We start from the raw sequence: 13,569 nt of genomic DNA, 5'->3' as shown, positions 1-13,569 counted from the left end.
AAAAAATGACGAATGTGTCTCTCTGGAATAACTAACTAAAAAAAAAAAAAAAAAAAAGAATTCAAGTTGTTCACACTTCACTAGAGGACTTGACACTGCCCCCTCTCGGTGTGACCTTGAGCAAGTGTTTGAGCTGCAATCCTAGGCTCAGTTTTGTCACTTCTGAAATGGGTACAACCAAGACACAAAGCCAACCCCTGCCTACAACAACAAATATCTGAGAACCCTCTTGAGCCTCACACGTGAAGGTAGGACCTGAGGCGGTTTGAATGTGAATGACCTCCATGGCCTGAATATTTTGCCATCATCAGTTGGTGTAACTGTTTGGGAAGGGTTAGGGAATGTGGCCTTGTTGGAAAAGGCGTGTCCCTGGGCACGGGCTTTAAGGTTTCCCAGTGTGCACTCTTTTGCCTCATGGTTATGGATCTAGATGTGAACTCTAAGCTTGTCTTTGCTCTGCCATCCTGGACTCAAACCCAGGTGAATACTTGCATGAGTGCCTTTGCTCATGGTGTTTTTGTCACAGCCAGAGAAAAGTAACACAGAAGTTGGTACCAGGAGTGGGATAAAGCTGGATCGACCTGACCTTGTTGGGTTCTGGAGGAACGTAGAAGATAGTGGGACTTAGGACTGAGATGCTGGTTCAACACTAAGCTGAGCTTAGGGTGCCATCCTAGTAGGAGTGTGGAGGACAGTTCTGTGGACTGTGGTGGCTTACCTCAAGGGGATTTAAAGGAAAACAATATTAGTAACCCAGATAGAGACCATTCTTGTGATGTTTTGGCAAAGAATGTTGCTGATGTCTGCCCTTGTCATAAGAATCTGCCTGAGGTTAAGCTGAAGACTGAGAGATTGATTTCACTTGCAGAGGAGATTTCCAGACAGCCTAATACTAGTATTGGCTTTGTTATCTGTAATGACTCCTATGCAAATACACATATGCAAAGTGGTTTGAGGAAAAAGATAATTTTCCTCAACCAGGGAATTTAATGTTGGAGCCAAGACTTGTTCTGAAAGAGATAAGGAGATTAAAGGAAGGCCTAATCCAATATGGAATAAAGGTATCCTCAGGCCAGGACCCCACCCAGCTAAACTCTCATCTTATGAGAGAAAAGGGCAACTGGAATTTTCTACTTCTAAAACACAACAAAGGAAAGAAACTGCGAACATGATTCCAGGGGGGCTAGCCCAACTTGAAACTGTTGTCCATGTGGTTCTGGCTTCAGAGTCATGAAAGGTACATGGGCGAAGGGTTATAGAGTCTTCCTCCGTACTTAAGGAGAGCTGCTGAGGCTAGAGAAGTCTCTTCATGAAGGCCCTGAGAGAGCTAGAAGCCCTGAGAGGCCATTGCATGAAGTCCTGAAAGTGAAGCCTGGTTTGCATGGAGAATCCAAGATTTTAGACATGCCAGTGCCATGGGAATCTACCAAGGAGAGCTGCGTACAGGGAGTGGAACATGAGAGAGCCGTATGATGCAGTGAGCAGAGCTAGAAAGGACGAGCCAGCTAAGCTCAATGACATTAGATATAGAACCACAGCATTTGGACTTGACCATACTTAGTTTCAGTCTTGCTTTTTATTTATCCAATATTTCTTCACTATGACCTTTGCTCCCTTTTGGAATATATATATATATATTCTCTGCCATTATGTGTTGGATTTTTATTGGATTTTATAGGTAGTTATAGTAAGGAGATTATCTCATTGCAAAAGACACTTTAGACTTTTACACTCTATTGAGACTGTGAAAGACTGTGGGGACTTTTGAAGTAGGACTAAATCCATTTTTCAGTATGGTGTGGCTACAAACCTATGGGGTCTGAGACTGTTCTGTAGCAGTTTGAATGAGAACGGCTCAGAGCAACTTTCTCAGAGGACCTGAGTTCAGTTCCTAGTACCCATGTGAGGCAGTTCACAACCACTTGTAACTTCAGCTCCAAGGAATCTAATACCCTTTTCTGGCCTCCACAGGCCATTTTGTGTACAAACCCACACAGAGCCACAAACACACACACATAATTTTAAAATTAAGTAAAAATACATTTTTAAAAATCATTATACTGTGTGTGTATATGCCACAGTGCATGTGTGGAGGTCAGACAAAAACTTACTGGGAGCCCGGTTCTCTCTATCATGTAGATACAGGTCTCATGTCATCAAAACTGGGAATGTTAGCATGTTGTCTAGGCTCGCCTCCCCCCCCCCCCAGTTACCTGGCAACAGCCAGGTATGCCCAACTCACTCTAAAAGGGGCTGCTCGCCCCCTCCTTTCTCTCTTGCTTTCTTGTTCCTACTCTGTCCTCTGGCTCATGCTCATGCTCTCTCTCCACTCCCCTCTCTCTCCACGTGTTCATGACCAGCCTCTACTCCTCTACTCTCTCTGCCTTTGTCTGTCTCTACTCCCTCAACTCCCCTCCCCATTCCCTTAATAAACTCTATTCTATGTTCTATCCTGTGGCTGGCCCCTCAACTTGGATGCCTCAGCTTGGGCCCACAGAGGCAACCCCTTTCCCCACACCTGACTTCATATCCACAAAAACATATTCCTTCTCTCTTTATCTTTTTATAAAACACAAAAATCATGCTTGGTGGCACAAACATTTACCTCCAAGGTGCCTTTTCTTTAGACACTTCACAAAGACTGACATTCCTAGGGACAAACACTCCACTCCCTCACTTCATACATAGATACCAAATGCTAGTCCATGGGCAAAGCAGAGGCCACACCCAATGCCAACACTCCCCGGGTTTCCTGTTCCCAAAAGGAGTTGGACCATTTTACTCTATCTACAATATATTTACCAAGAAGCTATGTCCAAAGTTACACCCTCAGTATCCCATGTAGAGTAAATATTTGTACCTTGAATTGTAAGAAGCAGGCACCTCCCTCTCAGAAATTAGAGTCTGAAAGATACTAGAACCAGCAGGAATATAGATTAGGACAGCATTTTCCAGAAGGAAAGTGTATCCCTAGGTTGTAGCCCCAAGCTTCTTGTAGACAGAAACAGGAGGAGACTATGTGTAATATCAACGAAATGTGGGCACTACAGCAGAAGTGGATGAGTGCCCTTGGGCTACTTGGTCTTTAGACTGTGCAATCTGAAAAGATCCATTCTGCTGAATGTAGCCGAGAGGGGCATGAAAGGAGTTTTTCAGGATGAGAGGACAGTACGCAGAAAGGAAATGAACTCATGGGTCACCATAATTGAATCCAGAGAAGAATGATGGCTCCCCAGCAAATCCCATCCCTGGATTACCAGGCAAAGACTGAGACACCCCTTCTCAGGAAAAGGCTTTTGCATGATTTGCAAGAAAGGCAGTCCTCAGGCCCCACTGGCAGATGTCATGCAGGAAGAACTGCAAAGGGAAGTGAGCTTCCTGGAGATGGTCCACCATCTTGTGCAGCTGTGATGGATGTACCTCAGGAAGCACAGCCTCAGGGACTTCATCTCCCGATTGCTTCTTACTGGTGCTGAGCGTTCCCAAGTTTGTCATCACTGTATTCCTCATATATGTTGTGATTGGGCGGGGGAGATCCTCACTGCCTATAGTCTTGTATGATTGCTTCCTGAGAGACCCAGAAGTAAAACCAGACACCTGTAGACACTTGATTATTTTACAATGAAGCCAAAACCATACAGTGAAAAGGGGAGGGCATATTCAACAAATGGTGCTGGTCTAGCTGGATGTCTACCTGTAGACAAATGCAAATAGACCCATATTTATCACCCTGACCAAAAGTCAAATGTAAGCATATCAAAGACCTCAACATAAAACCAGATACACTAAATATAATAGAACAGAAAGTGTGGAATAGCCTGAACTCATTAGTACATGAGATAATTTCCTTAAAAGAACAACAGTGGCTCAGGCCTTAAGATCAACAATTGACAAATGGGAATCTCATGAAACTGAAAAGCTTCTATAAGGCAAATGACATCATCAATAGGACAAAATGATGGCCTACAGGTTGGAAAAATACCTTCACCAGCCCTACATCTGACAGAAGGTTAATATCCAAAATATGTAAAGAACTCAGAAGTCAGACGCTAACAACCCAAATAACCCAATTCAAGAAGTCAGACACCAACAACCCAAATAACCCAATTTAAAAATGGGTATATTAGTAAGGGTTCTCTAGAGTCACAGAATTTATGGATTGTTTCTATATATTAAGGGAATTTACTGGAATGACTTATAGACTGCTATCACATTAACCCAACAAGGGGTAGCTGTGAATGGGAAGTTCAAGAACCTAGTAGTTCCTCGGTTCCATGAGACTATGTGATTCAGCTGGACTTCTGTATAAGCTGGAATCCTTAAGAAGCAGAATTCAACAGATGTACTGGCCAGTAAGTGCAAGCAGACAAAGAAGAGAGAGGCTTCCTTCTTCCAAAATCCTTATATAGGCCTCCAGCAGAAGGTATGGCCCAGATTAAAAGGTGTACCACCATGACTAGATTTGGAATTTGCTCTGTCCCAGACTGGCCTTGAACTCAGAGATCTGCTTGCCTCTGTTTCTTGGGATTAAAGGTATGTAGCTTGCCTGGGCCTAACCTTTTCATAGTCACTATGCCTCGAGATCTGAATCAAATGCAAAAGACATCCCATGTCAAGATCCAGGTCAGAAAACTGTGTCTTCTACACTCAGGATGTCGATCATAGGTGTGCCCTCCATTTTTGAATTATAGTTAATTCCAGATGTAGTCAAGTTGACAACCAGGAACAGCCATCAAAATGGGGTTTAGAGCTAAACAGAGAATTATCAACAGAGGAATTTCTAATAGCTGAGAAACACATAAAGAAATGTTCAACATGTCTAGTCATCAGAGAAATGGAAATCAAAACAACTGAGATTCCGCCTCACACCCATCAGAATGGCTGAGATCAAAACCTCCAGGGACAGCTCATGCTGGAAAGGTTGTAGAGAACACTCCTCCATTGGTGGTGGGAGTGCAAACTTGTACAACCACTCTGGAAATCAATTTGGTGGTTTCTCAGGAAATTAGGAATAGTTCTACCTCAAGACCCAGCTATATCACTCCCAACAGATGTTCTATGATCCCACAAGGACACTTATTCAACTATGTTCATAGCAGCCTTATAAATAATAGCCAAAAATTGGAAGCAACCTAGATGTCCTCCAACTGAAGAATAGATACAGAAAACGTGGTTCATTTACACAGTGGAGTACTACTCAGTTATTTAAAACAAAGAGACCATGCATTTTGCATGCAGATGGATGGAACTAGAAAATATCATCCTGAGTGAGGTAACCCAGACCCAAACGGACATGCACAGTATGTACTCACTGATAAGTAGATATTAGCCATAAAGTACAGGATAACCACAATACAACCCACAGACACAAAAAAAGCTAAGTAACAAGGAGGGCCCAGGGAGGATGCTTGAGTCTTTCTCAGAAGGGAAAACAAAATAGATGCTAGAAGTAGATGAAGGGAGGGAACTGGGTGGGAAAGGGGAAGGGGAGGAGAGTGAGGAAGGGGAATCAGGTGGAGGGAGAGCAGGAGAGGGAGAAGGGAAATCAGCGGGGATTCAGGGGACATCTCTAGGACATGCCAGAGACCTGGAGCTGGAGGAGACCCCAGGATGTTTATGGGGATGACTCCAGCTGAGACTCCTAGCAGTGGGGATATGGATCCTAAAGTGGTCACTTCCTGTAGCCAGGCAGGACTTCCAGTGGAGGGATAACAATCACCCACAAAAACTTCAACCCAAAACATTCCCTGCCTACAAGTTGTGCAGGGACAACAACAAGAGGGAGGGAATGGCCAACCAATGACTGATCTAAATTGAGATCCATCCCATGGGCAAGAACCAATCCCCTGACACTATTAATAGTATTGTTATGCTTGCAGGCAGGAGCCTAGCATAACTGTCCTCTGAGAGGCTCCACCTAGCAGCTGACCCAAAAAGGTGCAGAGACCCACAGCTAAACATTGAAGGAAGCTCAGGGAGTCTTGTGGAAGAATTGGAGGGAAGGAGTGAGGAACATGGAAGGGATAGGAATTCCACAGGAAAACCAATAGAGTCAACTAACCCGGACCCTTGGGGGCTCCCAGAGACTGAACCACAAACCAAAGAGCATACATGGGCTGGATTCCCTCACCCTACACATATGTAGCAGAAGTTCAGCTTGGTTGTAGTTGTTGTTCTCCCAACAACTACAGCGGGGGCTTACCTTGACTCTGTTGCCTGCCTGTGGATTCCATTGCCCTAACTGGGCCGCCTTCTCTGCCCTCAGTTGGAGAGGATTCGCCTAGTCCTGCAGTGACTTGAGGTGCTAGAGAAATGGGGGTGGGGGAGTGAAAAACCAGGGGGAGGGTTCCCCCCTTTCAGAGTAGAAAGGGAGGGAGGAATAGGGGGAGGATCTGTGTGAGGGGGTACTGGGAGGGGAGGGGGCTGATATTGGGGTGTAAAGTGAATNAACAAATAAATAAATCATTTTTAAAAGGTTAAAAAAATAAAGAGGTACAGCCTTGCTGCAGGTAGCCTGTCGCTGGGCTTTCAGGATTTATAACTTTGCCCACTTCCTGTTCTTGCTCTCTGACTTCTGTGTGCAATTGAGGTGTGATCTCTCTCAGCTTCCAATCCCTGCCCTGTCACTGTAAACTCTGGAACCGTAAGCCAAAAGGAATCCTTCCTCCTATAAGTAGTTTTGGTCACAATGCTTCATTTCAGTAACAGAAAAGTAATGACAAATACTAGGCCTCACAGGTGGCTCGTGTTGAGGTGACAGAAGCGTTTTCTGCAGGCATGTGGAGGAGGCACCAGACCCTGAAGGAGCTTCTGTCAAGGACAGAAGGAGTTGGTACCTCTAGAACATTCTTCAGAACGTACAGGAAGCAGCATTCGGAGGCACAGAGCAATGATGTCATACAAGTCAGTTTACACCAAGCTGAATCAGAAAAACAGATATTTGATATGTGTCTCAGCTAGGGTTTTACTGCTGTGAGCAGACACCATGACCAAGGCAAATCTTATAAAGACAACATTTAATTGGGGCTGGCTTACAGTTTCAGAGGTTCAGTCCATTATCATCAAGGTGAGAGCATAGCAGCGTCCAGGCAGGCATGGTGCAGGAGGAGCTGAGAGTTCTACATCTTCATCTGAAGGCTGCTAGCAGAATACTAGCTACCAGGCAGCTAGGATGAGGGTCATAAAGCCCACACCCAAAGTACCACACCTACTCCAACAAAGCCACATCTTCTAATAGTGCTAATCCCTGGGCCAAGCATATACAAACCACAATTTGAGAGCTGAGGCTCACTACTCATCTTACTGAAAAGGTCTCTGAGCCCAAGGAGAACACTGAGGCAAGACATCCTTTTACAGGAGTGATTAGTTATTAGAGTTATTAGGGTCATTGTTGCCATGGGGAAAGCATGACAGGGGGCTGTGAGAAGAGCTCATGCCCGTATGTCAGAGTAGAGCCATTGGTTCCCAGGAGATTGATCCTTAACCCACTGTAAGCCTGTGTCCACCTGCACTGTTCACCTGAATCACGCTGCCAAAGGTCACACTAGCCTGCTCTGGGTCAGAAAAGACCACAGGAACATGCAGTGATACCCACACTGACCAGGAACGAGAAGAATTGCATGTTCAAACCCTCCAGTAGGTGTATATTATAAATGCTTCGTTTAAAAAGCCCCCACCTGGGGCTGGAGAGATGGCTCAGTCGTTAAGAGCACTGACTGCTCTTCCGAAGGTCCTGAGTTCAAATCCCAGCAACCACATGGTGGCTCACAACCATCTGAAATGAGACCTCACACCTTCTTCTGGTGTGTCTGAAGACAGCTACAGTGTACTTACATATAACAATAAATAAATTAAAAAAAAAAAAGCCCCCACCTGCTATGGCAGCATCCACCCAAGGGGGCACACATGTCATGACTCAGCAAGCATCGCCTGATCCTAGTCAATAGAAATTAGTGCTTACGGACACCAAAAGATAAGGCCTGGGGCATTCATAGCAGCATGGTTCATAACTGCCAGAAATGCCTCGGCATTCCAAACAAGAGAAGCCGCAGACTTACTTGCAAACAGAAAGTTTAATACAAACAAAAGCCTAGTACAAAGAAATTGCTACCTTGGGGGCAGATGTGGATACACAGCCAAGGAAAAGCCTCACTGATCCAGATCTGGACCTTGTGGTGAAAGCATTTGGTTCTATATCACAGGAACATGCTTGAAAGCATACACACACAAACACACACACATACACACATACACACATATACACATATACATACATACATACATATGCACACATATATGCACAGATACACACACTCACACATACGTATATACACACACATATATACATATATACACACATACACACATACATACACACATACACATATACATACACATATATACATATACATACACATACATACACACATATACACATATATACAAACATACACACACATACATACACATACACATACATACACACATAAACACATATGCACATATAAACATACATGCATACACACGTATGCACATATACACATACATGCACATATATACACACACATATACACATATATATAAACATATACACACACATACATACATACAAACACATGCACACATACACATACACACATATACATGTATATACACATATATATATACACATATACACACATACATACATACAAACACATGCACACATTCACATGCACACATACACACATATACACACACATACATACACACACATACAAACACACAGAGATACACACAGAGACATACAGGCACACATAAACACACACACACACACAGAGGGAGGGAGGCAGAAGGGAGGGAGGGCTGGAGCGCCCTGGGCTGCCTGGGCAAGCTGTCTGCAGCCCTCACTGCTGCTCTGGAGGGGGTGACCTTACTCAGAATCTGCTTTCTACTTGGTGCTGATGGCACCCTCACCATCAGAGCCTGTCATGCCAGCAGCGCCGACCTTCACTGAAAAATCTTTCCCCTATAAGGCTTCTCCAGCACTGACAAGCTTTAAGAGCTGGACTTTGAACAGCAATATTCAAAAGGTCCATATCTACTTTCACAGTCCATGAGAAGGCGGGGGAACAGCAGGAATACATTGATGCCCAACACAACTGTTGTCAGGAACGTGAAATGCCACATAGCCATAAACATACAAACAACATATGCACCACATACTAACACAACAGACACTCTGTGTGTGTGTATGTGTGTGTGTGTGTGTGTGTGTGTGTGAGAGAGAGAGAGAGAGAGAGAGAGAGAGAGAGAGAGAGAGAGANGAGAGAGAGAGAGAGAGAGAGAGAGAGAGAGAGAGAGAGAGAGAGAGAGAGAACTACCCATGAATGCACCCATTTATCCAAAGCAGAATAAGGAAAAGCCTTTTTATGTTAGAGGAAGTCAGAACAATGATTATCTTTGGTGAGGGATTGTTGACAGGGAGGGACACAAGGAACCTTCTGGAGGGCTGAATACATTCTATTCTTGCTCAGAACAGTGGATACAAGGATATAATCATGTTAAGACTCATTGGAGCAGACAGCTAAGACATGTCCTTTTATTATAAGCATACACCGTGCACGGTGCTTTGATGGAGCAATGCCCCCCATAGGTCCATGCTTTTGAACACTACACTTGGCCTCCAGTTGGTGGTGCTGTTTGGGGAAGTTATGAAACCTTTGGAAGGCGGAACCTTGCTAGAGAAAGTACATTACTGGGGACAGGCTTTATATCCTAGCCTGCCCTCTCTCTGTCTCTCTTTCTCTGTGTGTGTATCTTTCTCTCTCCCTCTCCCCTTCCTCCTTCCCTCCCTCCCTTTCTGTCTCTCTCTCTCTCTCTGTCTCTGTCTCTGTCTCTCTCTCTCTCTCTCTCTCTCTCTCTCTCTGTCTCTCTATCTTTTTCTCTGTGTGCCTCTCTGTCTCTCTCCCTCTCCCCCTCCCTCCCTCCCTCCCTCCCTCTCTCTCTTTCTCTCTCGCTCTGTCCCTCTACCTGTCCCTTCCTCTCTCTCTCTGTCTCTCCCTCCCTCCCTCCCCCTCTCTCCCTCTCCTTCCCCCATCTCTCTCCCTCCCTTCCCCCCTTTTTCCCTCCCTCAGCTGCATGTCTGAGGATGTGATTGACTGCTAAGCATCCTGCCCTGCTTTCATGCTTGCTGCTATTCCTCCCATGATTGACTTTTATCAACTTGAAACCTTAAGCTGAAATAAACTCCTTCTTTCATAAGGCACTTTTACCATAGTATTTTATCTTAGCAACAAAAAAATAGTTAACACAGTATGCTAATACTTTCATGGAAATTAGAAATCTCTGAAAACGTGATATCTTCTAAGAACTGTCTGAGTTCATTTGGTCACAGATTTAATCCCCACCACCACCGACACCACCAATGCAGTTCATGTTCCTGTGTGTCACAAAACAGGCCACAGGGAGAAAGCTGGATTTGTTCTTTGAGTCTCATCCAAACCACTTATCAGTGGTGGGGAAGGCTGGAAGCTGGCAGAACCCTTGATCACTGTGAGTTTGTACAATGACTCTTGCAATGTCTCATCAGTTAATGAGTCAGTCAATTACATGCCAAAGCCTATTCTGATTCCCATTATGAACCGGCTGTGAGACAGCAGACACAGATACAGGAGTCCCAGGATGCAAATAGAATGGAATAAATCAGGAATGTGGAATCAGAAGACAGTCTACAAGGCTGGTTCAGTTGCTGCAAGCATACAGACATGAATTCTTTAAGAAAAAAAAATCTTCTGAAAAAGAAATCTTGAGAATTCAGAAGAAATCTGGGCATGGTAGCAGACACGTCTGATTCCAGCACTGAGGAGGTGCGGACAGCAGATCCCTGGGGCTCACTGGCTAACCAGCCTAGCCTATTTGGCCAGTTTCAGGCATGAGGAATGAGACCTGGGGTTGACCTCTGACCTCCACATACATACACATACGCATATGATCTCACACACAAACACAAAAGAAGGCTGTTCTCATCCAGCATAATCCCAGAATGGCGTGTAGTACTCCACACTTGGGTCCTGAATCCCTCGTGACATGGAGGAAGGAGTAACTGTGACTCTTCCCACTACAATATGGTAGCACCCACATATGGTACCCAGGGATGCCAGCTTGGTTTTGCTCCGTGTGTCTCACCTTCTCATAGGCAGCATGGGCACTAACCTTCCTGTCATTAAATGGAGGTCTCCACGGTTTAACTGGAAAGCCCAGAGGATAAGATCCTTGCTCCAAACTCGTTGGTTACATTTCGAAGCCTCATCTCTAGGTTTAAGAACACAGACAAGGACACCTGCCCCTCAGAGGTCAACGGCCTTCTCTTAAAGGGCAGTGTGAATGAACATCTGGCTTCCTGTGACTGGGACAAGAAGTTTATCCAAAGGCAGTAGTAGGCGGGGTCCAGGCCAGGGAAGTCACACATGGGGATATTTAACGGAAGCTACTCTACAAGCCAATCAGTAGAGATGGGGCATCCACACTGGCCTGGTGGGTAAGTACAGTGTGTGGAGGAAAAGCTGCCACTGAGGGGAAGCTAGAGAGGCAGTTCCATGTAGCCTTGTAATGACCAGATTCAGAACCAACACATCAAAGGAGGAGGCCATGCAGAAGGTTTCTCCAATTGTTCAGCTGTGGTTGGAAAACAGAGCGGCTAAAATCGTAACTGTATCACCCCACAAATCTGAACTCACCAGACAGGGTATCAGCTGTTTAGGGAGGACCTTCTCCCTACCCTGTCTTCACACAGTAGAGTCAGAATTCTAATATGTGGTTTGTTTGTTTGATTGACTGTCTGTTTGATTGAGAAAAAGGTTCTTTTTATATAGTCCTGGCTGTCCTGGATCTCACTGTATAGACCAGGCTGGCCTCAAACAGAGATCCACTTGCCTCTGCCTCCCTAGCACTGGGATTAAAGGCGTGCACCATCATGCCAAACTGTCCTTTTCTACCCTTATGGTGACAGTATTTCCTTCACCAGAATTTCACCCTGCTGAACTCAGCTAAACTTGTTCAACTTCCCAAGATGCCATGTTGGTGCTCTGGAAGCTAAGGTTCTGCCTATGAACTAGGGGATGCTAATCCAGACCACCCCAGGAATCATCTCCAACAGTATGGGACACCTCTAATGTTGTGAGCTCTCCTGGACATCTCTCAACCCTTGTCTTAGTGTTTTACTGCTGTGAACAGACACCATGACCAAGGCAAGTCTTATAAAGAACAGCATTTAGTTGGGGCTGGCTTACAGGGTCAGAGGTTCAGTCCATCATAATCAAGGTGGGAACAGGGCAGCATCTAGGCAGGCATGGTGCAGACAGAGCTGAGTTCTACATCTTCATCTGGAGGCTGCTAGTGGAAGACTGGCTTCCAAGCANCTAGGATGAGGGTCTTAAAGCCCATGCCCACAGTGACACACCTACTCCAACAGGGTCACACCTTCTACCAGTGCCACTCCCTGGGCTTAGTGTATACAAACCATCACAACCCTACTGGGCCTGGATTGTCTTTGAGGAAATGTTCTTTTCTAGCCTGACAGGGGAGCTTCCTGCTGGGAAATTACACTTGACCTCAAATTCTTCTTTCCTAGATATGAAAAATGCCATTTTACCTTGCCTGGAACTTCAGATGGGGATCAAGAAGGTGTCTGGGCTGTATTCAAACTCTGTCCCTCACTCTGAAATCTGCTCCCTGTTGAAGATGCTTCTACCTCATATAAATCATCTTTCCTTTAAAAAAACCAACTTTACATGTGATGAACCACATGCTGGGCCTTCATCCAGTGTAGCACAACATGTTTTTCAAGCATGGAGCTTCTGCTGTTTCATCCACTCCTGGTGACTATCCCTGACTCCCAGCCCTCACTCTAGTTTTTGTGACCTGGTCACTCCCACACTGCGTGGGTCGTATGTCCCCCACGCTCACCCACCTCTACCTCACTAACGTATCTGATTTTACTGCCAGCTCCTAAATGAAGCTTTTCCTTCATAGGCTATTCATGTCACTAGCATGTTGCATGAATCTAATTACAGGACTGCATACCATCAATACTTTGTACAACCCACCTTCCTATTACTGATAACTCCATAGGCTATGGACATCATTTACCTGCATCTTTCGCTGTGGCAGACTCTGTCAGGACAGACCATTCACCACGCAGCAGCCCAAGGGAAAGTTTAGATCCAGTAGATGACAAAGGAAGAGATAACACTTCTTGGCTCAAATACATTTTTCTCACTCGAAAACAGATGCAGGGTTTATGTGGGTTCCCACTGTTGTACAAAATGTTCAATGAATTGGCTACATTTGCTTCTGGACCTTTCATATGAGACTTTGATGATTTCTGAGAGGTGAGCCTGGTTTATATAAGAGAAGTTGTCATGTTTGACTCCCTGCTACTTGCAGGATGCAGAAGGGTAGGCTGCTGGGTGATTAGAGGCCCAGTGTGCTTCTGGGGCAGGCTTAACACCAGGGTGCTCCAGTGTCTCTGCAGAGCGCTCTCTCTCTCTCTCTCTCTCTCTCTCTCTCTCTCTCTCTCTCTCTCTCTCT

General features: G+C 45.1%; 1 protein-coding gene across 2 annotated transcripts in view; it reads right to left on the bottom strand.

Annotated features, from left to right (window-relative positions):
- The window catches only part of B3galt5 (beta-1,3-galactosyltransferase 5), a 37,177-nt gene that overhangs the window by 4,800 nt on the left and 18,808 nt on the right, over nucleotides 1-13,569 (bottom strand). The gene's annotated exons all lie outside the window — the stretch shown is intronic.

Source organism: Mus pahari, chromosome 12, assembly GCF_900095145.1.
Source record: "Mus pahari chromosome 12, PAHARI_EIJ_v1.1, whole genome shotgun sequence".
Lineage (NCBI taxonomy): Eukaryota > Metazoa > Chordata > Mammalia > Rodentia > Muridae > Mus > Mus pahari.
Note: the sequence above shows the minus strand (reverse complement) of the source record. Positions and strands in the feature narration are given on the sequence as shown.